At 39.3% G+C, this 26,183-nt stretch overlaps 2 long non-coding RNA genes across 6 annotated transcripts in view; one reads left to right on the top strand and one right to left on the bottom strand.

Moving 5' to 3' along the window:
* LOC139799633 (uncharacterized) overlaps positions 1-21,195 on the bottom strand; it is a 74,866-nt gene extending 53,671 nt beyond the window's left edge. For all 5 annotated transcript variants that reach the window (XR_011727377.1, XR_011727379.1, XR_011727378.1 and 2 more), the window contains exons 1-3: positions 21,061-21,195; positions 13,404-13,456; positions 6,439-6,540 (exon numbers count right to left, since the gene is read on the bottom strand). This is a non-coding gene — a long non-coding RNA (uncharacterized lncRNA). The remainder of the gene's footprint in view (positions 1-6,438; positions 6,541-13,403; positions 13,457-21,060) is intronic.
* On the top strand, positions 589-26,120 carry LOC139799634 (uncharacterized). Its single transcript, XR_011727382.1, has 9 exons — positions 589-706; positions 1,763-1,826; positions 1,924-1,999; positions 2,828-2,970; positions 6,014-6,083; positions 16,561-16,828; positions 18,638-18,754; positions 25,245-25,371; positions 25,948-26,120. It is a non-coding gene; the product is annotated as an uncharacterized lncRNA (long non-coding RNA).
* Positions 26,121-26,183: the final 63 nt, after the last annotated feature.

The following is a 26,183-nucleotide window of genomic DNA, read 5'->3' as shown; positions in this document are numbered from 1 at the left end:
TGAGAGATCAGTAACAGCAGCACACTGGCAAGGAAGTGCCTCAATTCAAAAAAGTCATTAGGGAGCTGTGTATTGTCCCAGCAGAAGTATTACCCCTTCCTAGGGTGCAGAGCATCAGGGAATTACTGAATGCCAGTTCTTGCAAGAAGTTGTAGATTGGCAGGAGTCTGGAGCAATTTCTGCATCCTAGGAAGCTTAAAGTACTGAGGACATATGAGGTGATTTAAGGACTGCACCAGTCACATCTGCTTATTTTCTGATTGTCCAGCTTGTTCTTATAACCTCTGTGCTGGAGCAGCTCTCTAGCTTTCAAAAAGCAAGCTGTGTCTAAGTTAGCTGTCAGCATTAGGAAGTTTTCCTAATGCCCTGTATGAATCTTTCTTGCTCTCACTTTTCTCCCTGTTTGCTAAGCACACTTCATTTTTATACCAGCCTTTTCTGTGTGTCCAGGCTGTTATCCCAGTCATATCTTCTGTGAGCTAATTATCTTCCATTACTCAATCTTACCTTTGAAGTTGTATTTGCTAGATTTTTTTATTCTTCTCAGAGCTCATCTCTAATGCCACTCTCTCCTGTCACTCAACAGCTTTCTGGTAGGTGTATGCCCACCACTAGACCTGATGCTGAGGCTGAAGCCTTAGCAGTGGCCATCACCTTGTCATACAGCTCGCTGGTGGTTGTTTCAGTCCCTCTGGTAGGAGAGTGGGTAAGTAGGAGAGATTTTACCAGCAATGCCAATGTCTTCTTTCAATATTAAGAGCAAAAGAAGGTGAATTGATACTAAGAGAAGCCAGGCATTCAGCTGCTATGAGCTGATGCAGTGTTGTAACAAACACCTACAAACAGTACTGATGGACATTGTCAGAGCAGGGGAACCAACCCACTTTACAAGTGCCCTGGAATTAAAATATGAAAACCTCCAGATCTGTTTCACTGCAAGTGTTGCTTCTGCCAGCTGCAGGTTGGAACTACACTATCTCCTCTATATGTTACTATATGTAGTAGATCAAGGGTTGTACTGTATGTACAATATGCATATTGTACTATATGTAGTGGATCAAGGGTTGGACTTGATAATCTCTGAGGTCCCTTCCAACCCAGCCAATTCTATGATCCTATAATTCTATGATTCTGTATCTAAACCAGCTCCACTGTTGTGATGGACACAAACCCCTGGTGTATGAATGATTCATGCTTGCATAATTAATACCAATTGTTTAACCAGAAGCAATTGCAGCATGAAGTATTAAAATCATGCTACCTCTAAATACTGCTGTATTTTTTGGTCTAAGGATACTAATGTTTAAAACTCAGTAATGGGAAATCATCACTAATGAGTTCAATTATAGCAAAATATACCAACAGCACATTATATTCAAAGTGTCATCAGCTCTGATCAACACTAAAATAGAAAAACCTTTTTCTCTGATTTGGGGCATGATCATAAAATTGTCCCAAGTAACAATGTAATTATGATTTACAGGTTTCATTATTTATTTCACTCATATAACAAATGAAACCTGATTAAATTGTGCTAATTAGCAGTATTTTCAGAAGAAAAACGTTTTAACAATAAAATTTGGCTAGTATCCTTTTTCTCTCATACCATTTTTTGCTGGAGTGTTATTCTATGTTTTCAGATTTGCTGACCTTTTTGTTTGGACTTGACTGTTGGGGAAGAGAATGTGGTTTTATAATAGCTGAAAATCAGATATTTGATAAATTACGTTATTCCATTTTAAATTGTTCTTATTTTATCCAGGGTCATCTTCAGAGCTGCTGCTGCATGTTTCTATCTACACCATGCTTGGATATTGATATAATTCGTACAGCACAAATAGCACATTATATTCATGGAATTGAAAGATTTAACAGTTTTTGAACTGCTACAGCCTCAGTTATGACAATGTAGCTTGACTGCAGACCCATCTGAAGCTTTTCTAACTGGAATGGACCAAAGAAGAGGAATTCCTATTACAGCATATTTTTCTAACATCAGGTATCAGTCTTTTCTGCTACTATGATTAACATTTATATAGCACTAGCATCAAGAAGTAGATCTCCATTGTTTTAATGATTATGCTGCCTTGTTTAGGTGTATTGGTAAATCTCCTGCCTTGGTGTTGTGATGTGAAAAGACAGCCTGGATAGATAATTATTCACAGTGAGGGCTTAAAAGATGGAGAGGGCTTAAATTTGATCCTGTCTGAAAGTTGACAGGGCATATAACTTCAAAACAAACTAATATGAATTGCATTGATTACTGTAAATGCTACATAGTCTCTCCTACTGCTGTACCCAAGGGCCTTTAGTAGAATCTCTCTTATGAAAAGTGTTTCTACACTTGCTCCTTGCACTGGATTTGCTGATAATTGTCCCAAGTAACAATGTAACTATGATTTACAGGTTCCATTATTTATTTCACTCATATAACAGTGAGAGAAAACTGTTCTGCAGGTGTCTTTCAGTGTTAGCATTTACTCATCTGGGTGTAAATTCTGAATCACACCTCATTGTGCTCAGTGGTTAGTGGGAAGACTGGTAAAACAGACTTATTATTGAAAGGGACTGTTGTGCCTAAATGAGACAGCTTGTAGGGCTGGGCTTTAGGACTTCATATGTTGGCAAAGGAGAGATTCACAAATTGTTCTGCATTGAAAGCATAAGCTGTACAAAGTATTCTTTAATGCAAAAAATATTAGGAGACACCATTCTGTCTCCAAGGACTTGCATTTTTTGATTGCTTACAGGGTTGGTTTTTTTTTCTAATTTCAGTGTTGAAACAAGGTTTCATTTGGGGAAGTACTTTTTTCCTTCTAATCCAAAGCACCCAGCAGAAAAGAAAAAAAGACTGTGGTGTTACAGAGGCTGGAACCTGTGTCAGGGGCTGACCTCCAAGACTGAAAGATTCACCCTGCAGAAAGAACTCCATGCGAGGTATTTAAAGAAGTAACTTCAAGGAAGATTCAGGTGAGACTTTAGGTAAAGTGAAGATTAATACATTTTCTCAGGTAAGTTGTGAAATGCTCATCATTGTCTTAAATAAAATTAAACTATTAAGATCTCCCACAAAACTCAGTCAATAATAATTAAGCTAATTACAAAGACAACATGTAGATTTGACTGGGTGCACAACAGGATCTCTCACAGTCCCTTCTAATTCTGTTTTTAGGGTCAGATCTTGGCTGCACTATACAAAGCTGTCCATTAGTACTGGTTTGTTTTTACCTCTTTGGAAGGAATGGAGCTTTAACTACCTGATAGTTGTCCTGATGGTTAGTGATAAATCTCACGTTTATTAAAATTTCAGTCAAAGTAGGTTTTTTTCCAAGTACACTTAGAGGTAGAATACTGAAAATAATCTTATATGTTGCCAAGTTTCAAAGTTCATCTGTTCTGGAATGATGTATTTAAAAAGTGTGTGGCACCAGTTTACTGTGCAGGAAAACATGGGGTTTTTTCAACTTCTGTCTTTCAAAAATAAGCAGAGAGCAGGAAAAATGTGTTTTCTTTAGCTTGTCACAAGCAGTAATTAAATAAGCTTTCCACTAAGATAATATATGGACAGCCCTGATTGCACAGAGAAAATAAATCTCAAAAGGTATGAACTAGTGCAAAGGGAGATAAAGATGAAAGTAGCCTTATAAGCAAATATTATAACCTAAAAGACAGTAACATAATATTATTCTTTGTCATATTTTTATACACCTTAAAGCCTTATTACCCATAGAGTGTCCCACTCTTTCATGGGTTCTTCAGTACCCCCATGGCAATAAGCAGTCATCTGAAATACCTGTGGGACTGGCTTCTCCCAAGACACCCACTGGAGTGGTTTCCTAAATCCTGATTTCTGCTGCTTTAATGGCACAAAGAAGTCTGTGTTTTGACATGGACATCTTTATCACTCTAAAAATGAATTACAGTATTCATCCAATCATAAAATAAGGTTATGAAAGCAGCCCTTTTGCTTATGTGGTGAATGTAGAGTTGCTTGATGTTATTCTGGTAACACAATTTGACTGGATATATGGTTTGACATCCAGGAAACAGGGGCACTGATGGAAACTGATGGACCCAATGTCCTAAGAAGAAAAACTGGCTGCAGGAGGACACTCAGAAAATTAATACTTGGATTGTAAAAACTCCCATTCCTAAGGGGCAAAGTCAATAAACAGAGGACTGAAAAAAATAGAAAGAAAAGGGAAGACAAACCAATTCTTCTATTTCTTTCTTATAAAAAGAGATACCGAGGGGAATTTTAGTGCTCAGTTGGATGCAGGCTGAAAATAAGTTAGTTTTAATCTGAATAGTTGTCATTCAATATTCATATTTCTCTTTCTACCACAGCATTCAAGAATAACTGTGGAGTATCTCATTATTAAACATATCTTTATTTTTAGTCTTTTTTTATTAATTTCCACCATAAATATCTTCCAGAATGCTATGAACAAAATGTCATGCTCAGGAAGACCAGCACTTGTAGACATTCTTTGTCATGGACACTTCATTGCAGAATCCAAAACCCCTTCTGACTTCCATTGAGAGCCTTTGTAAACACTTCTGCTTCCAAATTTAAATCTTACACATCTCCAAGATTAAAAAAAAATAAAATATCTGGTTTTGGAATCAGCTTTTCACATATTTTGTACATTCCAAACTGAGCATTTGTATGTAACACAGACTGGTCATTTTTTCCTTGTCATGGGGTGATAATAGGTTATAGGTAAAGAATTATGACATAACTTATGACAGGCAGAACTCTGTTCAATAGTGCAGTGAGAAGGGTTCTATATTAGCAAAGTCAACAAGCTCCTCTTCTCCAAGAAAATGATGAAATTACGTATTTACCACCTGCTGACATCCTGTCTCCCTTTGCACTGACTCTGCTATCAGACTATTTCTGAAGCCAGTCAGAGAAACTTCATTGTTCTGATGTTCTGGGGCAGTCTGTGAAGGTCCCTTAGCAGCAGCTTCTGGAAGCTGGGAGCCTGGCTAATATTGTACTTAGAGTTGTCTTACAGCCTCCTGTAAGTGTCAGCTGTTGGTGCTCAGATACTTATTGGCAAAATGGACTTAGCTACAAACAAAAGCCAATCAAACTGATCCAAAATAATAAATATCAAGAATCAATTTGGGTAGCAAGAAATTATTCTGAAATTCAAGTATTGAAAACCTACTAAAAGGAAAAATAGAAGTTTTTGTCAAAGTGACTTGTCTCCATTTTTCTAAGTTTTTGGCAAAAACATTTCCATTGATAGCCACTAAGTACATTCTATTTACAAATATAAACACTTGATTTTGATCAGCAAAAATGCATCAGCACACTTGAGCAGTGTCAATGATGACATAATTACACTCACAATTTCCTCTCTGTAATGATTTTAAAATGTCAGCAGTCATTTTTTTGTCTAATTGTAGCCTGCATGTCAGCACTTCCTCTTAAAACAGCATGTTCCTCTCTGCTGGAATTTCACACCTCTCCACTCACTCACTCACTTCACCAATGAAGATAATGAAGATGATAGAGGGCTCGAGGATATTTTCACTCATGTTCTGTTTTAGCATTTAACAGCAAGCACAATGTTGACTTTTTTTTAAGTACAGAGTTTGATCTGTTAGACTCTAAATAATTATTTTATGTTAATAAATCAAAAAGTAGTCTTTGTTGCTCTGGCCCCCTGCTAGTGGTTTGCTAATAACCTGTTTAAATGCATGGGTTTGTGATAAAAATATCCTCACACTTTTATACTGCAAATGTCCTCACCAGAGGAGCTTGCCCTGCAATGCCAGACAATCTTGATCAGTTCAGAAACAGAGTGATAAAGCAGGTGACCCCTTCTCTGAGGCAAAGGCAGCCTGTTCAGAGATGTTGTCACTACCATCTCATGCTATGGCCTAGAAAGTGACTTTTGAAATTCTATTTTGCATGGTTGCAGGACTCCAGAGCCCCCAGCATAACAAATAGGTGCATCTGGAGTTCATCTTGGAACTCTCTCTCTCTCTCTTTCCATAGATCACAGACCACATCATCAAGTGTATGGAAGTGTATCACTTGTGCAGTGAACTGGAAGCTCTGGCTTGAGGTAAGCAGCAAATATTTTCTGCTTTGAACATACATTACAGTTGGAAACAGGGGCCACAGACACTTCCTTCAATCCTTTTTGCTTAGGAGATAAAGCTTATAATTTACTGGCCCATTTAGTATCAAAATAGGTGAAGAGCCAAAAAGAATGTGCTCTCTGAAATCAAATAATAGAAGAAGGAATTAATTTAATATCTAATGTGCAGGTGAGGGGGTGGGAATGTGTTTTCTAAAGTTGAAGTTAACATTTCTTATGTGTCTCTGTGTCAGTATCACGGGTGACACACACAGAGCTGTGCATGTGCACACAGGCACCTGGGTGATGTTGCACATATTCATATAACACAAATGCTGACCTGGTTCTTCCTGTGGTTTCTGCTGCATTTTTTGTGCATTTTGTGTTCTACACTTTGAATCTTCCTTTTTGATTGCATTAGTGCCTCAGAAATCTTCTGGAGCTGTTAGGGCAAGAAAAAATATATATAAATATAAATATTAAATTTTTTTTTTTTTTTCTTTTTTTTGGGCATCCTATGTACTTCTAAGCTGTATGAATGAGTTGACACAATCTGAAAAGAGATGCTTCTGTGTCACCCCACTGCAGAGGGGTGTCCCCAAGGACTGTTTTGTTAAGGAAACACAGCAAAGCAGAGAGGCACAGAGCTACCTGAGCTAATCCCCTGACTGTCCAGGAGCTTTTGTGTTTAGTGCTGAGTCCCAGGATTCTGGTTTGAACCTCAAGCTTTTTAATGAACAACAAAAGGCAAAATGCCTTTCAGCCCCCTCAACATTTGCCCATGAAGAAATATGCAAAAGGAAAATAGAAATGGAATTTTCTATTTCAATGGACCAAAAGTAATGGATAAAATGGATAACTGAAATTGCACATAGGAATTAAGTTTGTTTTACAGCATTGAAGTCAAGCATTCCTATAGCTTCAGTTAATTTAAAAAATGCTGCTGAAAGAATGACACATTGTTCATTTCATGTCTAATGTTCAGTCTGTAGGAGTACAGGAACATTCCCTATCCTGAGATACTTTTATAGCTTTTAAAAATAAGACTGTTATGGACTATGCTGTTTGGCAGATTATTCATGATTCAGTCACTGCATGTAGGGCATTGGCTTCTGCTGACTCTGAAGGTGCTTCACATCTCTTAAAATCATGCTAAAAGTATTCCAAGTTTGCTTCTCAGAAAATGATGCACATTAAATGAGAGAACACATCTGAAAACTTCAGTTGATTTGCTTCATGTGAACTTGAATTGAACCTCAAACTTACAAAACAGGGCATATTTAAACATTAAGACAGCTGAATGGTCATCATGACAACAGTATTCCAAAAAGACCATTACTGTAGCCAACATCTACATGTCCCATGAGTAATAGCACACTATTTTATACACTTATTAATATCAGTTCATGCTGCTAATTTTTCATCAGTAAAACTATGAGTTATGCAAGTGGTTCCTGATAACCTTATAATTAACTTTGATTTTTTTTTCCATACTCTGACAAGCTACATACAGTATGTTTTCTCAGTTTTAGAGGGTTTTCTTGTTGGGTTTTTTTATGGTAAAACTTGGTTCTGTAACTACAAGTTACGTTCTCCTGAGCCATAACTGTGCCAACATTTTTACTTCTTTTTTTGTGACAAAAATTTCATGTTTTTTCATTGAAGAGGTATACCAGTTTTTCAAAATTATTATATTAAATTTTATATTAAATGTTATATTGTTATATTAAATGAGGCTTGAATATAGAAAATTAATTTATATTTATTCTATTTATTTGGCTGGAGTTTTTTTCAGTCCTTTGATGAAAGGACCATTCTTTAGTCTGGACCCTTGTCAGCACTGAAGTAAAATGCTTTATGTCTCATTTTCATTTTTATAACCCTTTTCACCCCAACCAAGGTGCATTTTCAACCCCTTTTTCTCTAAGTTGAGAAATACATCCCTTTCCATCACTTTGGACAGAAATATATATTTAGTTTATTTTGAAATAACCAGCCAAGGGGCATTTTCCTAAATGAGAGCTTTCTAATCTTTAATTAGTATCACAAATACTTTTGCTGCCTGTGCATTCCTCCAGTGAAAGGCTGTATAGAGTCACTGAATTCTGCATGTCCTGTGGGACTCTGTGAGTATCCACACACTCCCCTTTCACACAGTGAACAAAAGCCAAATTCTTGCCTTTTTTTTAAAAAAAAAAAAAAGTCTGAAATGTGAAAGCAATAGGTGCCATACTGGAGAGCTGAATACTGATGATCAGGCCTTCCTGGGTGGTATCAGGCTAAGGCTTGATGTTGCTCTATAATTCATCTGTTATCTTTTCTTTTGCTATTACATTGCTATTCTGGCCTTTTATGTATTTACTCAATAGCACAGATACAGAGTCTACTATTTCTTTGTAGAGCTAATGAATTGCAAATACAATGTTCTTGTCTATCAAGACTAGACCATAAATAGTTCAGGTACAAAAGCACTGCACACAAATATATGTATAGTTCTTATTTATCTTTGTGTGTGTCTACACATACACACATGTATATACATATAGATAAATATATAAATGTAGTCCACTGACAATGTACCATAGTACATTAACTGATCTATGTCTTTGGGATCAGCCACTTCTATTATTTAGCACATTCAAGTGATAGCTAAGGCAGCCCTAGTGAGCAAAAAACCTCTGCTTTTGTGATAGTATATCATATCATTCTTCATTTTTTACAAGCTATGTTAAAGTTTTCCTGACCAGATATGCAATCATACCTTTTAATCCATTCTGTGGAATTTGGGAATTAGACCTGGTTTGCATCTGGCTTGTCTTCAGTAGCTGTGCTTCCAGTCTCAGAGCAGTGATTTAAGGGAGGCTTACCCATTCTGCAAGAAGAAACTTTAAATGTTTAATTTGTACTGACTTCCTTGTCTGGAGAACCTGGCTGGCTCCTCCCAGGCTGAATTCAGAGTATAAGCTAACACATAAGTAGTATGGATTAAAGGGGTGTCAGGATTTGACTTTAAACTGCTGCCCAAAGTAGCAAAGTTATATAGATGCCATTATAACAAGTTGCCTAAGGTTGTTAAGGGCCACCAAAACTTGAATCTATGCAGATCTCATGGCTCTGTTGCTTGCCTTTTCAAAATAAAGAGCTTAAAAAAGAAGACTGTCCTTGTGCACCCCGCTTGCCTGTTCAGGTGTCTATGTAGTTTAGGTTGGATTAATTCTCAGGTTAAGGACTGACATACAGGCAGCAGTTATTAGGTGTAGCAGTGACAGCTGAAGTGATGGTGGCATCTGCCTTTTATTGATTTTTATTTTTTTAGTCTAAATCATCCTTTCTGTAGTGTGGAATACTGTTCCACAGTGATGGTGGCATCTGCCTTTTATTGATTTTTATTTTTTTAGTCTAAATCATCCTTTCTGTAGTGTGGAATACTGTTCCATTTTGCTATCTATCTGGTTACCACTTTCTTTTATCTGGCTCATATTGCATGAATACTGCTAGAAGTTACCATGAGATAGTGCTAAGGGCATAAATACACCTCATTAATTGCTCTAGGAATGAGAAATTCAAGAGCAGTGACACCCTGGAATCTTTAAAGAACAGAAGAATTATGGCATGAGCAACAAAAAGCTGTCAAGCTGTCCTCTTGGTGTGACCCTCCTTCTGACTTTTCATGTGGCCTGTGCACTGGGCTCTCTCTGGACATGAGCTACTGAAAAGGGAATGGTTTATGCCTGCTGTTGGCAGCACAGATCCTGCTATCAGCACCTGTAACCAAAGCCCATCCAAGCCACTGGGGAGATGTCCAGCCTGAAATTAGCCCTAGCACTGCTGCATCTTGGGGTGTCACCAACATGAATGGACGTGGCAAGCAAGGTGCTCTCATAGCTTCATAGGTCCATCAGACCCCTCCCATCTTAAATGCAGGTAGCCCATAAAAACTCAACATTACAGCACTGTTACCTGTGATTTGTGCTGCTATGATGCTGTATAACCTTTAGCAAAATGGGATATGCAGAAACAGCAGCACATGCTCAAACACCCTCTCTCTCCCCAAGCAAGGCAATACTGCCACATCTCACAAAACAAAACTAAGAACTACCAGCACATTTGTGGAAGGTATTGCCATGTGTGGCTCTGTGCCTGTGCTGGTCTGGGCACGGTGCCACACTGATGTGTCTAGGACCCACACTAGCTGTGTTAAGTGTAAAATCCAAGCTCTCTGCAGTAAGATTTAAATTCTGGTTTGTAGAGAATAAGAAGAGAGGCTCCCTGTCTTACAGTCCTCTGTGAAAAGTTACTGCTTCCCCAAACGCTTAGGGTCTTTAGGAGCAAAGCAACAAGCTGATTTATTTCTCCAGTAAATTGGGAAAACACATCCTTTACTGCTGCAGAGGTTCTTAAATGAAGCACAGCTGGATGGCTGCCAGTAAAGCCTCAGTATAGTAGTTGGCTGGGGAGCAAGGATGCCCTGGCAACCACACGTTAGTGAGGATGCTGCATAATCTGTAACAAACTGTAGTGTGCTAAGGCTGAAGGTGGAGGCAGGGGGGAGGTCTGAGTGCCAGTGATTTACATAGGAGCTGCTGCAGAGAAGATGAGCTCTTCATCCATGGAGAAGAGAAGGTGGAGCAATGGAGTCAGATATTTAAGGCTAAAGTGCCTTCACCAGTTTTGCAGGTGTATTTACTCTTTCTTGTATCTACTGGAAGCTACAAAATGTAACAAGGTGCCTTGTCATCATAGAATGGAAGATATAAGGGAAGATCTTGCAGTCTTCTGTTGAAAATTACAAAAATTAAAGCTTAGAGAAAAAGGGGAACAGCTGGGTTATGAAATGTAATTGCTTTCAAGTGCACTGATGTGTTTGATCTCTGATTTAGTAACTTCAATCTCTTCCTTCATGTAAGTGTGCATGAGTCCACTAGTAGTAAGGAATATTTACAGGTTTGTCATAGGTACTGATGGTTTCTCTTGCTCTCCTTAAAATCTAGATCAGGTCACCTCATGTACTCTGAGGAAGCAAGGTAAGTTCTTTTCAGACAATCACTCCACATCACTTGATGACCCCACCCTAGGGTAAAGGTTTTAATGCTTTCATAAATCCTGACTTCTGAAGAAGACAAGGAGCAGATCATTAGCTTAAATAAATCTGCAGAATACCATTGCTGTTGTAGCAATTAACTGAGGCCCTGTTAGCATATTCATTGATTCTACCTACTAATGACAGCCCAAAATTTTTCAGGTGCAGGTGAGGTCTGGGGATTTTCACTATTCTGTACATTCAGTCAGCTGGGGGTTCCTCTTTCAGACTTTTGTGTGATAGGAAAGGCCACTGCATGTGTGTAACATTACAAGAAATCCAGTTTGTTTGGCAGTGGAATAAACTTGGGGGCAGATCTCATGTATTTCACAAAGATGTTGTAAATCTTATTATTTCATAGGATTAGTTAATATTTTAAAAGTATATTCAATTCCCAGAGCAATAAAGTTTCTATAGACATTATTATTATTATAACAGACAGGAATGATGTGCTATATAATCTACCAAAATGCTGATATTGTTTTTTTCCTTATGAGTACTTACATACTTCATAGAATATCTTGTGTATCTTTTTCTGTGTCGTCTGCTCTACAGGAACTATAAAGTGATTTGAAAGCTGATGATTTGGGACTGGTTTTCACTGTCTTTTTCATGCAGACTTCTGTGGAACATTTGCTAATGGTATTTGTGTGTGTTTGAATTAAAGCTTTTAATGCCAGGGGAGGAGATCAGTTTGACATGGAATTCAACTGCTGTTGTTTTTGTAAGGAGAAAAGGCCTGCTGGATTTATTTAAGAGTGTTTGAGTATATCTGGTTGACTGAACTGTTTCCTCAAGGAAGTATTTATTCAGTCGATGTTCTGAAGGGTTAAGAAAACAGAAGCCCATAGTTGTACAGAGTTGTTGTTATGTACGTTGCCATGGGAACTGTAGCTGGAATGTTTAAATGTGCTGTTTCTCCCCCAAAACCACGGGAGTGGAGCTTGTGTGTCTTGGTGTGCCCTAATCCTCACAATTAGCTTCTATGTGGTGGGCTTATGGGGCTGAATCAGACTAAATACTTGTTAGTGACACTAGGTAATGTTCCCACTATGTTGGATGGAGTGAGTTTAATGTCATACTCATGTGAATCACAACCAAAGAAGAAAATGGAGTATGTTAAGAGCCTCCCCTATTGCTTCTCCTTGAAGCAATGGACTTTGTTATGTAAGTCCTTTTATTAATATAGAAATTAATTTGAAGAAATTATATTCATATAGTATAGAAACTAATGATCTTCGAGGAGGGGTCTTCTTAAGACTCAAGTAAGAAATCATGAGGTTTAGTGATCTTGACTCAGACCCTTAATATCTGTATTGTCTTGCCTTGCATGCCATTTAACTTCACTTCTGTGAAACTGGGGGAAGTTCTGTTGAAACTGTTTCAACAGAGCAGGCACATTTTTACCTTTGTTTTCATTTTAATGGTTAGGCTCTTGCACTGCAAACAGATCAGTCTGCAGAAAAGTCTAATCAAGTGCTCCTCACTGCCAGATCAATTGCTATAAGGAAAATACTCATCTGTATCTGAAGAGGCCAGGTGTGACTGAAATCTTTCAAGAAGCTAGAAAAAGCAATGAGGTCTAAGCCCTCCCAAAGCCTTCCATCACTCTCAAATGTTGGGACTGTTACACCACGGTGTTTTTTTCATAAGCAGCACCCAGGTGAGTCAAACGTAGCTGAGCAGCATTCAGCCCCTGGTTGTATCAAACCTTTTTCCAAGTGTAAACTGACCAACACTTTCACTGCTTTAAGTATTTCTTCTGGTGTGAGGGAGCACCCAGAGGAATGCTCTCAGCTTTGCCCTGTTACCTCCTCCCATCATTCAATATGAGGTTTTTAATACAGTCCAAGATAATTCTGTCTTAAATACTTTGAGCCAGTTTTGTTCCAATGGACATGGAAAATACAGATTAGCTACTCCTTTGCAGCTGACCTTCAAGCACTTGAAAGTGCAATGCTTTCCCAACACCTGGTTTCTAAACACCTAATGATTCTTGTTGCCTTCTGTGGCTCCTATGCGGGAGCCACATCTTGAGCTGTAGCTTCTGAGACAAATTAAGGTCTCTATTTTGTCACAGAGTGAATGCTGAATTATCACAGAATTATCTGTGAAAGTCTTGTGTATACGTCCTACTGTGAAGTTTCTTTTTTTGTTCCTGCCTCAGTATGAAGCCCAGGACCACCAGACTTCCTTTCTGCATTTAGATAAAACAAAAAACTTACTCATCAGCATTTCCTGGGGTCCTTGTCCTCCATTTGTCCAAACTGGGAGTCATCTGAAATGCAAAAAAAAGAAGGGAGACTGATTCACATTCAGGTCTTCTACAGGCAATGATCTCAAAACTTCTTTCAATGTCTTAAAATTATAAAAGGCAGGAAACCAGACCCATTATCTCAGTGAGTGCAAAATCCTGGTGATTCAGTGCTTCTGCCAGTGGTCACAGGCCAAGTGTCCTATTTCCACTATGGTCAGAACAAGTGGACAGTGCTGAAGCTAGCTTGGGCATGCTAGCAGCCCACATTTCCCAACTGGGATGAATCTGATTATTTAAAATAAAAGAACCAAGGAGCAAAGACCAGGTCTTGAACAATTATTTCTGTGGCTTTTTTGCTCCTTTTACACAGGTCAAAATACCTGTGTATAAAAGAATCAAAGAAGGACACTCACAAAGCATTATTTTTTTGGTTTATCCTATTACCTGTTTTTGTGCCCCATGAAACTCATGCACAGGTTATTTTGACCAGACATTTCTGAACACTTCTGAAAGCATACCATAGAGGGGCTGAGGAGCATAGGCAGGAGCTTGTCTGCCATCTCCTTGGCTCAGATTAGTACTTCATCACCCAGATATATTTTAAATAGTCTCTTAGAAGTCACTTTTTTAGATATTTTTTTTTTAGATGTTTAAAGTCTTCTAACCTGAATACAAAGCAGAGGCTCTGATACGAGCTGAGTCCACTACATAAAAGAACCACCTATAAAAAGCAGAAGGAAAGTGTAACCAAAGCCCCTGCATACCTCAGAAGAGTTAATTCTTCACTGGGTGCTAAGCTCCAGAACTCTAAAAGGACACCAGGCACTCCTTACATCTTTCCTTGTTGGTTTTGGTTTTGTTTTGGTTTTTTACCATATGCAGCCACAAGGTCAAGATGAGAAAAAAAATTGCTTTTTTTACTTTCATTAGGTGCAGGAAACTCTCTTGTTTTGGCATTGCTTCTTTTTGTCATTCACAAAGTTTGTTTTTCTCTCAGGTTTTTTGGGAGGTAATTTTATTTCCTGCCAGAGTGTGGAGGAGAAAGCTGTTCTCCTCTGTAAGTTATGCACCCCTTACAGTGCCCCTTAGTTACACAGCACAAGGAAAAGAGAAACAGAATCCATGGCATCACGCAGAAATGCTGCACTATATACTTTGCCCTGGTTAAACATTCCCAGAAAGGGAATAACATAATGCTGCAGGTCTCTTGAATGTCTTTTGGCCACTGCACTGCAGAGGATGCAGGCAGGTAGGGTTAAACTGAAAAAGTGCTAGATTCTGGGCAAATTGTTTTTCAGACCTGAGCTACATATATACATTGGAATTTTTTCCTGATTGAATAACTACACCACCATCTCCCTCATGCCTGAAATAAGTGGGATTTGGAGCCTTGAAAAACAATACTTAACAGCTGTTTGAGACTCTCATTTTGATTCAGCCACGTGCCCCTGTCTTCACTCACCTTTTTTGATCCATGTTGAAACAACTGAAAGTATGGCTAAAAAATAATGCTGGAAGTCTTGTATGTAAAGAGTTTTTTTGTTGTATGTAATGCTGTCACTTTTTGCCTTGTGTTCTAGATATTCAGGGACATGTAAAACTGGACAGGAAAAAACTGTCACATCTTTTTAAACCCTGCAAGAGTTGCATTTTTTGGATCAAGTTTGGGATGGTCTCGCTTTGTCCTCAGCAACCATCTTGGATTCACTTTATCTTGCTCTAAAACGTTGTGGTGAGGGTATGAATCTAGTCAGCTCCTTACAGTTCCTTGGGTTTTCTGAATTATAGCTCAGTTTATTCATGGCTAGTGGTCCCTAACCAGATGACAGAATGGGTCAAACCACTGGGTCTAAATAGCAGCTTACATGAAATTTGAATATATATCTGTAGTTTGAGATTTGGGTCAGCTGCCTTTCCTTTGCTGCTAATATTTGAACCCCACCCATTCCTATTCACATGCTTCAAATATGCACCTTGAAGATAAAACACCTTTTATCTGCTTATCATTAGGCTTCTCCTTAAATGCAATCTTAGAAGCTGCATGGACTTTTCAAAACTAACACACCTATCACAGGCAAAGTCCGTGCAAAATGCTGGATGGTAGAGCAGGTTTTGGTTGTGCACAGGATAACCTGCAACTGGGAGACAACAGGATTTTAACACTGGAAGCAAGACAGAGAACTGCCCTACCCATTAGAAGTGCATGTTGGAATAATTACATAGTAGTAAAGAACGTGTTCCACAGCAAGTGTACTATAAGTTACCAGAAAAGCCCTTTTCTGATTAAGTAATATTCTGGTAAACTATGAAGTATGGTTTCTTTGCTGTTCTGCCAATTAATAAATTGCTTTTTGTTTGTTCAGTTAATTACTGAAAAACACTGAAGCAAGCATGCATATAAAGACTCAAACCTTCAAGCACATTCATAAACTGAGGATGCTGGCATTCATCTTCCTTTTCTGCCAGGCTGCAGCTATGTAGAACCACCACCACCACCACAGAAGAACCCATGGCCTTAGGTTAGCCCCTGCATTTTTACACTTTTATTCAGCTGATATAAAATGGTAACTTGGGCAGTCCGAGTAAACAGTATAGGGGCCCTCTGTAAGGGTAAACAGAGACCTTAAACATGCTCCCCAGAGGTCTCCTCCCACCCCGGTCAGGTTCAAAGAATGCAATTTTAACCACACCTAAGATGAAACCCTCACCAAGTTTTAGAGAGGCCACCTTCTGCTCACAAAACCTGGTCCCTACCCTGCAGGCATTCAGGATCCTTTGAAATGGAAAATTTATGCTGCACTGAAATAGTTCATATGATAATAAAAAACGAGTGCCATCATTCTGCTGGTATTCAGAGCATAATTAAACCTGAACCTCGTGTGAGTACTCCATTTGGGGTGGGAAGGCTGTGCTGGGGGGAACTCTGCTTCTAGTGAAAAGCCCCTTCCCCTCCCCACGCTGACGGGGGAGCTTGTGGGTGATTATATAACTTACAGGTCAATTTGTTGTTTGGGCAGAAGCTGCAGGAATGTGATATATTGGCTGAAGCTGTTTGTTTGCTTAAGTTCTCAGAGTTCAGTGAGGTCATTTTCTCATCTTCCCTGTGTTTTCTGTATTTTCCACAGACCTGCCAGCCTCAAACAACACCCTCTTTCTTCGCATTAGAAATGGAAACACGTCCTCTACAGGAATTTTCCACTTAATAGCTCCTGCTTTCCTACCGGGGGCCTCAGTGCACCACCACTGCAATGCTGTATTTCTTTCCACTGCAGTTTGACATTTTGCAGCCAGAACAACGAGCAGCATTCACTCCATCCTGATTTTTGAAAAACGTATCTCTATAGGCAGACAGAATACACCCAGTGCAGTAATCACCAGGGGGAAATGGCAAAGGTATTTAAACACCATTACATGTCACAAAGAATATGGCATTGTCTACTAATAATGATCTCTCATACAGCTGCTTTTCCTTACTCTCTTGTTCCTCCCCCTCTCTGACTCTTCCTACACACGCAGGCAGACACCAAAGCCTCTGCCCTGCTCTCCCATTACCAGCCAGGCTCGTGTTCTACACTTGGTTGTAATTGTTTGCCTTTTTGAATCATTTCCTTTGCATAATATTTGCAAGCTGTGTATCAGGTCCTGACACTGAGGAGCAGAAATGCAGATTGCAGATAATCTCAGCAGCAAACAAGAAGCCTGCTTTAAAATGCACAGAGTGACCTGTCTGAAAGCAGCAATATTTGCAAACTGTTTACTGCTGAGATGTTATGATGTGATCTGAAATGCAGCAGCTTGAAGATTGGAGAAAATGGGATCTCAGACACATGGTCAGTCACAACCTGTAATTTTTTTATAATGTGATATTTGGGTTGTGCTTTTTTAAAACTTCGAGCTGCATTATAAATTATTAAAAGCTAATTTACACAAGTCCCTTTGCTGTCCCTATGAAGTATTTTTTAATTTCTTTACAGCAGGATAGGTGTATGGAAGTAAACATTGTTTACTGCTAAGAGGAAGGTTTCCCCTGTCTGTGTAGTGGTAGAGTCTCAGACAGCAAGGTCCCAGTAGGTCAGACTGGCACATTGAATTGTGTATCAAATGAAACGGGTATTCTGGAAAAAGGCTGGAAAGAGGAAGAGGGGTGTTAGTAAGGAAGTTGCTTGGGCCAGGAGGGTGGGCCACTGAAAAACAAGGAAAAAAATAGGACTGATGATTTGCAGAACACCTAGGGTATTTCTTTCAGAGGGTATTACTTCCACTTTTAACCAGGAACAAGAAAAAAAAAAAAAACAAATGGCAGGAGCTGACAGCTTTGTGCTGATCAAAGGGCTATAGCATTGAATGCCTTCCTTTGGTAGCTATTTATCAGAAAGAGAGAAGGGCTCCTTTGCCATTCTACTTGGGAGAGAAGGGATTAAAGATCAAAAAAAAAGAGGGGGACTGGCCTGACTTCTTTGTTCAGAAAATATTTCACTTTTTTGTGTGTGTGTGTATGCCATGCTGTCCACTAAAAGACAAAAACACCCTTTCCTTTTATAGTGTTACTGCCTTTCTTTTCTCAATGAGCATTTTTTTTTTTTTTAATGTAAAGAAGGCCCCCTTTGGGAAACTTGGTTAACTGTCTTTTAGCCTGATTAACCTAGGAAATAAAGTTTAAATGCACTGCTGGGATTCTATTAGGATCATCAGTTCATATAGATAACAGTGAAAGGTGTTAAAATGCACTTCACTGGTGCAAGTGATCTCATGTTGTAAAAATGATTATCCCCAGCAGTACAGGGAAGGATTAAGGGGCCGTGTCTATGTCTGGGAAACTCTGTAAGTGTTTTATTAGCATTAATACATGTATTGATCATGCACACAAAAAAGGCCTGTCAGGATGGTGGCGAATGGCACAGTGCATTAAACCTACTCTAAGTCAGTGAAATGTGATGGTCTTTATTCCTAGAATTGCAATAAAGCTGTTTAGCAGTCTGAATGGAATTGGGGAAAGCCTGCTTCCATGATTGTGGATCATTGTGGATTACCTGTCAGGTAAAAAGGAAGACTGTTAGCAAAATAAAACACTCCCATTAGAGAGTCTTTGAAGAAGTGTGGGATGAATGTGGGATTCTAGCTCCAAATCAAGTGAACTACACTGGATATGAGCTTGATCACAGGCCTGACTGCTCATTTATATTCTCTGAACTCTTCTTTTAGGTGGATGGAAAAGAGAAAGTCTAACCTTGTCCCATACTTCTGCTCCCTCTGCTTCTTTGTTGAGGATTCTGCTTCCTAGTGAGAGTAAAATAAGATGGCTGTGCAAGCATGGTTGAGGTAAGAACTGAAAAAATACATTCAGTTGACCAGACACATGAATTACTCCACAGATGAATGCCATGGGGGTTGACATGAGCAGTACATCCACACTTTACTTCCATTTGCAGCCCCTAAATTTTGTTTCAGCTTGAGAGCAACCCCAAGTATCAAAATGAAACCTTGCCATATATGGGATTATTTTAAAATAGTGTTTTATAAGGTCTATTACCAACATTAGGCAAGCAAAACAAATGCATGGGGGCAATATTTTTGGTCCTTCAGCACCACTGAAACAAATCTAAATGGAGATCAGGAATGCACCTCTTGAAAAAATGTCCTCTTGGGCGTGCTGTAGTCTCCTTTCAGCTATGTTAAATTTGTTGACAGTCACCACAATAGAGTAGTATACAGGGAAGTCTTGGTAAAATTGCTTTAATATCATGATATATATGCTATTGAGACAAATTATTGACTATATTGATAAAAATATTCTAGTTATACATACTTAAATCCTGTGAAGCAGTTGCCTCTTTCGTTCCTGTATTAAACACATCTCTCTCAGTGGATATTTGGAATAGTTTGAATGTCTATAACCACAGCAGTGATGTTTGTTATTTTCCTCATCAAAATGTCACCAGCCTATCAAGAGATCTAGGATAAGTAGGACTGTGAAACTTTGCTGAATCATGCACAGGCTTTTTTTCTGCCAGCAGATGTACTACAAGAGCCACTTATATTGATGTGGAATAGCAAGAGAAGTCAGCTTTCCTGAGTGCAAACTTAAAGGAATTAGTATTTGCCTTAAAAGAATATTTTAGTAATTGTTTGACAGCATTAAGGGAATGGTCAGACTATTAAACCAGTCGATCCCTCACAATTTTACATTGTTCTTATTGTAATTAGTGTTTGCAAAGGACTTTGGAAATGAAGAGGATTCTGTAAATGGTAACCATTGTGAGTAGTATATTAGTTTGAGCATGTTTAGCGAGGACCCTTGGCTGCCCTAAAAGGCTGAAGAAATACTTAACTGAGGGCCCAGTAAGTAGCTAGGTGACAAAAGAGACAGGAAATAGGGATAAGTGGAAAGCAAACTAAGCAGGGAGGCAATGAAGAGCTCAACAGCCAAGCCAATAGAAGCACTGCAAGGTTTTTTAGAAATTACACCATTATGACAAATGATCAACACCGTTTCAAATACACTCTATTTCTCCACCCATCCCTGAGTAGATCCTAAGTACCCTTCACTGCCTTGGAGTCAGATTTCATGCCAAAATGTCTGTGTTTCTAGTTTTGCAAGTGCTACCACTAATTGAAACCACATAATGTTGCAGATCTGAATGAAGGCAGGCAGGGCATCCCTGCTGAAAAGCTACCCAGCAGGACAAACTCTTTGTTCTCTTTTAAAATGAATTGATTCAAGGGAAATGTTGTCTAAATCATTACTTATAAATGTATGCAGAATTTCCTCCCCACCCTCCCTACCGCCCACTATAATTTTCCTGCTTAGCTATCAAAGGACTTTGCTATTCTTGTAAACTACAAAAATAGTTTTAATATACACACTTGTCGTTTCTAGGTGTATAAATCTTTCACAGGGATCTTACGTGGCACATATTGTGATCACCTGTGGGTAGGGTGGTTAATTAGCAGAGTCAAAGTCCTATTTAATTCCTTTTACACTGGAGTAATTTAAACTATGAGAATGATCACAACCATACTCAGTAATTTAACTCCCTCCTTTCAAGGCTGCTTTAGTAATTATATTTTAGTTGAATGTCTCCAGGAAGCTTTTACACTGCTTGCTTTCCTGAACTATTCAAGCTGTCTCCTGGCTGTTTGTCCTTCTGAATGGTGTTAGCTGCATTCCTTGAAGAAATTAAAAAGGATGCAGCTGTCATTGCTTTTTCAGTCATAAAATCTAAGACATGGAAAAATCTTAGGACAGTACTGGGGGTCATAGAATTTCTATTGTCAGAGCAGGTACCCCAGTGCTTTCAGCAGTGCTTTAATGTGACCTAAAATAAAGGGTAAAAGATGGACTTTCATCATCAAGGCTTGGATTTCCAAGTGTATCTCCTGGTGATGTAACTGAACAGCATTAGACACCTGGTTTCTTAACCCTCACAATTCACCCTCAGCACTCATTATATAATTTTATTCTGAGACTCATCATCCTTCAAAATGTTGGTTCTATTGCAATCATTTAGCTACCTACATTAACCCCAGTGGGACAGATGATATGGCAGTGGCCAAGTCAAAGCATATTCCTTACCACAGTGACTGGAAATACTGACATGAGCATATAACTCTTAGCCTGCACATACCTGGTTCACTTGCATCTTGACAGTGAAGGCCTTGCTGACTCTGTGCTCCTTTTAAATCACTCCTTCTGCACAGTAACTTTGAGATTTAGGAAGGGTTTGAGGGCTGCAAGGATGTACAGTGTCCTATTTTTGTTTTATCTGTGAATAGATGAAAGAAAAATAAGTTTAGTAGTGGATAAATAGGTTAACACTTGCTCTTTAGCACCACAAAATATCTGGCCTTTACTGATGCTATTTCCAGCTAACCATATTCTCATCATACATGCATTATAATTTAAAATGAAGTAATCTCATAAATTACTACCAGTTGCTGCATGTCTGCTACAGATTATACACCAAAGATCAATCTTTTAATATTTATTCATGCTGGCAAATATTTTTATGCGTGTTTTCTTGACTAAAAATTCTTATTTAAGTACGTCAAATAATTTGGTACTTAGCAAAAATTCCTTCCTGACCATTGCTTATCTTGTTTGTGTGTATGGAAACACAAATCTCAACAATTACATCACTTGAAACTTAAGCAGCTGGCGGCAGCCTAATTACTAATTTTCCTGAGCCCATTGCCTTTGGAGACACAGATTTCCAGCACTGGTTTGTCTCCTGGTAGTGGGAAACCTTTTGTGAAATATGGGACTTGAGGGGAGGAGGGAGGGTGTCCTTTAGAGTAAGAAAAGCATCTGTGGATTTTGTTTGGAGATACATTGTATGATTAATGATTCTCTATTCAGTGGAAAACAGTAACTCTCATTAAGTGAAATGGAAGTACATCAGAGTAGAATGTAGCCTGACTAAGGAAAAGAACTGAGCCCAGGAAATCCAAGCAATAACCTTTTCTTCTGGGCATTGAAAAGCAAAGTGCAGATGTATTAGGGTTAAATTTCCAGTGAAGAAGCCAGATGTTTCGTTGCTTTCTATCATCTGCTATATAGAAAATGGGTCCTGAGCTCTGCCAAGGGTTGCATGTTGCTTGTCTGGGCTAATGAGTGAGTTATCAAAATACAAGATTTATGACAGCAGTCAAGGAATTAATGAGCAGAATTATGAGGGCTGAGGAAGTCTTTGTAAATCCCCAAAATAGAGAGAAATTTATTTGATTTGAATCATCTTCTCTTGTGAATTGGTATGGCATCTGCTGCTGCAAGTCTAAAAGTGGAATGAATAGACAAAGAGTTTCAGATGTACAAGCTATACTTAATAACCAAATAATAACAAATAGGAACTCCACAACAGCCCTCTGTGAGATCATGCTCAAATTAGCTACACATTCAAGTTTGAAAGCAACAATTTCCTCACTTCTATTTATGGGAATACCATAGTATATATACCAGCCACATAGCTTCCTGCATCACATGACACGGATGATTTTCTAATTGTCTCACCCTCTATATTGCTTCATGCATGGTCCTTTTTTTTTTTTTCTTTTCTTTTTTTACTGCAGAGCTCAGTGGAGCTCTTCTCAAGGGCACCTCCTGGCCAACTTTTGGGTGTGAAGAATTAAGAATATTAGCCTAAGAAACATGTTTTTTTCTATGAGACTTTTTGTGTTAATTCCAGCTACACCTGTCTGTTTGCTGTGCTTTCATGACACAGAGCATCTGAAGACCTCTAGAAGAGTTTGATTTTTACATCCTGTTTTTCATACTGAATTTTTCCCTCTAGACACAGACAAGCTATGAGTGTTGTCAGGGACTGTTGAGTGTTCTTATTTGGTAAGCAGAACAGAGCAGTAAAGTTGTGGTTAATGATAATTCACATAAAGCACCAGACAATGAGTACTTCTTTGAGTGGGAGACTAGGTAAACTTGGCCATAGACTTTCAGTATTTATGTAGTGTATAAACCTAGCTTTTTTCTTTTCCCTCTTTCCTCCCTCACCTCACTCTTGGTTCTTGGAAAGAACAGCAATCCAAATTTTACTTTTCATCTGTTCCTTAATGTGCCTTTTTCTCATTCAGCCAGGCATAAAGTATTGCAGTTTGCTGCATAAAGGATGAAGTGTTTCAGGAGTCGTTACAAATGGTATCAGACACCTAAACAAGGCAGTTAGGATCACAGCAGGATTTTTCAAAGTTGAAAGCAGAAGGCACTCAACAGAAATTATGAGCCCTTCTGCTTTTTTTTAGCTGCCCAAAAGACTTTAAAGAAACAGAATGAAAAAAATTGGGCTCTATTTACTCTTGAGGGTCACTGGCCATGAGCCATTTCCAGGGGAGAATGGCTGAATCATTTAGGTTAAGAGGAAACTAGAATAGTAACTGGAAGCAGTGGAACTTGTTTTACTGTTTTGGGTGAGGTAACAGGCCCCTTGGAGTTTATACTGCAGAACAAGATGTATTTCTTGACAGTTGTGGTAGAACCCCTGCAGCAAATCTCAACAACCCTGCATCTTAGGATCACAGGGTTGTGCTAGAGACCCACAGTTATGTTCTGGGCTTTAATAAAGTAAGGCTCAAAAAAATCCAAGCCAGCAGCAATTAGTCTATTAATTAAAATAATGCTGAGTTGCAGCAGAACTATATGCCAAATAGTTTGAGATTAATTAACACCATGCTATGAGTCTCTCCTGATGAAGTTATGCTATTTTAGATAGTGCTCTGCTGTGGCCATTGAGAAAAAGAGCATCTGGACATTTACCAACTATGTGGAACAACTGGGTGCCCGATTCTTTATCAACATCAATACCAGCACATAGTCAGGCATTTAATAGAGTCCTGGCCAGATACCCTGCTGCCCAGAATCACCCATAGCCTGGGGATTAAAAGTTTCAGCAAGTGAAAGGCTCAAAGAGAGTTCTCTTATAACATAGGAGAATTATGTGGGCATTCCTCCATTTTTCATTGCTGAGAAAGAAGAGAACTTTTCCCAGTTTCTTGCATGTATAAATCATGCCTGTCTTCATTTCCACGACTTGGCTTTAAACAAACACAAACATAATACAAATTGCTGCCTGAAAGGGAAAGAATATGCTCTTTAGAGGACTGAATAAAAACAAATGTCAGTTTTGGGTCAGCTGAAACATTTCATTCCACCCAAAACCAATTGTTCACACAAGTCTAAATAAAAGGTGCTAGAATGAATCCATAAAAGCTATTGCCAGAAGGAGGGCTGAATCTGAGTTACTCATTGTTCTGAGGCTGCCTGGTAAGCTAGAGCTCAGTTACTGGAGAAGAAACAGGTATATTTTCAATGGGCAGGTGTGAAAAATGTAGTATCCTTTTGCGCCTTTTCTCTTCCCCACCTCCATTGCAGGTGGCTTCATCATATACTGTCCCACCCCCTCTCCCTGCTTTGAGAGCTGCAATTAGCACATATTTTCATAATAAAAATAAGCCTCTCCCAGCTGTGCTTCCCACCCAGATTCCCATTATGAATAAACACATGTTCATGTGTTTAAAATAACGACAACAAAAAAAAGTCCTTCTTTCCTCCCCAACCTTGCTGCCTTCTTCCACCCATCACCTCGGATTCACTGAAATATTTTCTGGAGGGCTCCAGAGTTTCTGCTGAGCTGAAGGAACCTCAACCATCCCATTTCTGCTTCAGCATATTCAGAGCAACAAGCTACTAGGCAATAGTGTCAGGAGTCTCTGTCACACCTGTTTAAGACAGATGAAATAGGTGCAAAGAGACAAGGCAACCTGGATGTTCTCCAGCAGAAGAACAGAGGGTTGAAAACTACTCTTCTTAAAACTACAGGGGTTTACTCCACAGAGCTCAGCTTACTGACAAACTGTGGGAGCACTACTCATGTGAATATTAGCTAGTATGGAGAGTATCAGTTTGGAGGGTAGAAAGAATATCCTAGCTGGGAAAATTTGCATATATTGTGCTAGATGGGTGAAAAATAGAGGCCAAGGAAACTTGCCTTCCACTACTCTGGCAGAAAATGAGAAATCCAACCTAGGCTTTTTCAAACCAAAGCTTGCTTCATGTTTCTCATCCTTCAACATCTGAGCTTTTATTCAGCCTTCAGCTCACTGCTCCGTGGGATCAACCAAAACTGAGCTTTCAACCTTAATTCCTTTGACCTTTTAGTGGCAACTGGGATAGCTACACTAAAGATATGAAAGATCAACAATGTTCTAGCTGAATTAGTTGTGAGGTCTAAAACTGGCCTTGCCTGGGCACTTCACTGTAAAAATTTTCCTACAATGAAAGACACCAAGAATGTTCTCATTTCAGGGGACTGCTCAACCAACAACCACCATGACCTGCAAGAAATTGCAGAGGCACTGGTTGCTTTAAATGAGCCTGGCAGACTGATGCAGAAGAGTCTTTTTGTGCCCACCTAACCCAGAGGATTGCATTGGTAAGCACTGGACCATGCATATCAGCTTCTTTTGCTGTTGGCTGAAAGAGCACACATTATACAATTTTTTGAGTTTTATTTTGTAGAGTTCGCATTTCCCAGTCCCCTCTAAAGATCTGTATCAAATTTGGGGAATAACACTTAACACCTGTGATGGGCACTCTCCACAAGTGAAACTAATGTGTTCATCTAATTGCCTTCAGTGCTGGAAAAAAATTAATGCAGGCTATTAGACTTAACAGCAGTTACTGGTTTGCATATGCACATTTTCAAAGGGAACCTAATTATGTATTTTAATGGAAAGTAGTAGCAGTAACTGATATTTTCACAGACATTATTAGAATAAATACAATTCAAAGCCTTCTAACTGGGAAGTTGGGCACCTTTTACCACCTGCAGCTGGTATTTCACCAGGAGCTACTTTGCCGAGAGGTTTTTGCTTAGGATCCGGTGTGTTCCACGCCCATTCTTAAACACTCCCTTATCTTCGCTAATTTGTATTCGCCTTAACGCCGCCCTCCCCGCCTGCAGTGCAGATAAAGTTACCAAGAGGCTTTTTCCTCTCTTTCTCCTCAGGAATCGCCTCAGTTTCTGGACGGAACCCTCACGAGCGACGCCACAGCCAGGGCGCAACATGGCGCTGCGATACTGGCAAGGGTCCTTGTGGGGCCTCACTCCGCTCACAGCCGTGTCCCTTCCTCAGCCCTCCCTGTCCCTGTCCCCGCTCCATCCCCCTCAGAGACACCGCGGCTGCCGCCGCCTCTCCCTGCCTCGCGGGTCCCTCACGGAGCCGCCGGCGCGCGCCGCGGGCG

The sequence above is a fragment of the Heliangelus exortis genome, chromosome 9 (assembly GCF_036169615.1).
Source record: "Heliangelus exortis chromosome 9, bHelExo1.hap1, whole genome shotgun sequence".
NCBI lineage: Eukaryota > Metazoa > Chordata > Aves > Apodiformes > Trochilidae > Heliangelus > Heliangelus exortis.
Note: the sequence above shows the minus strand (reverse complement) of the source record. Positions and strands in the feature narration are given on the sequence as shown.